Here is a 543-nt window from a genome sequence, read left to right as displayed (position 1 = left end):
GTAAATTCAGTCAAACAAATGATGAATACATGTACTGGTATTTTTAAAATCGAGTTAAACTTTCCCTTGTGACATTTGAACAGGAAACTGTATTCATTCATATGTTCACTTTTTTTAAAAGTATACTAATTATAAGTAGTGTTTTCTTATGTCTGTATTAAAATTTGGTTTATATTGATTTTAAGAACTAAAGTGGACCATATACAGCACTTAACTAAAGCTCCTTCTATTGCTGTTTTAAGCAAATCTAATTTTGAACATTAGTAAAACAACTGTGACATCTCTGGACTCACTAAATATAAAAAAAGTGAACTTAAATGTTGTTTTGTAGCCTAGTCAATTGTTTTTCTACTCATTGTAGTGATAACTGAAACAAAAACCTTTACTAAGGTGTTTTTGGACAACATTCAATAAAACAAAACAATAAAAAGTACACTGTTTCAGTTTGATAAAGATATTTCCTGCCCATTGTGAAAAAGATCTAGCTGCTAGTCAACCTTAACTTCACATGGCCCAGAACCTTACTGATGGCTCTTTATGGTT

Source organism: Aplysia californica, unplaced genomic scaffold (genome assembly GCF_000002075.1).
Source record: "Aplysia californica isolate F4 #8 unplaced genomic scaffold, AplCal3.0 scaffold00059, whole genome shotgun sequence".
Classification (NCBI taxonomy): Eukaryota; Metazoa; Mollusca; class Gastropoda; order Aplysiida; family Aplysiidae; genus Aplysia; species Aplysia californica.
Note: the sequence above shows the minus strand (reverse complement) of the source record.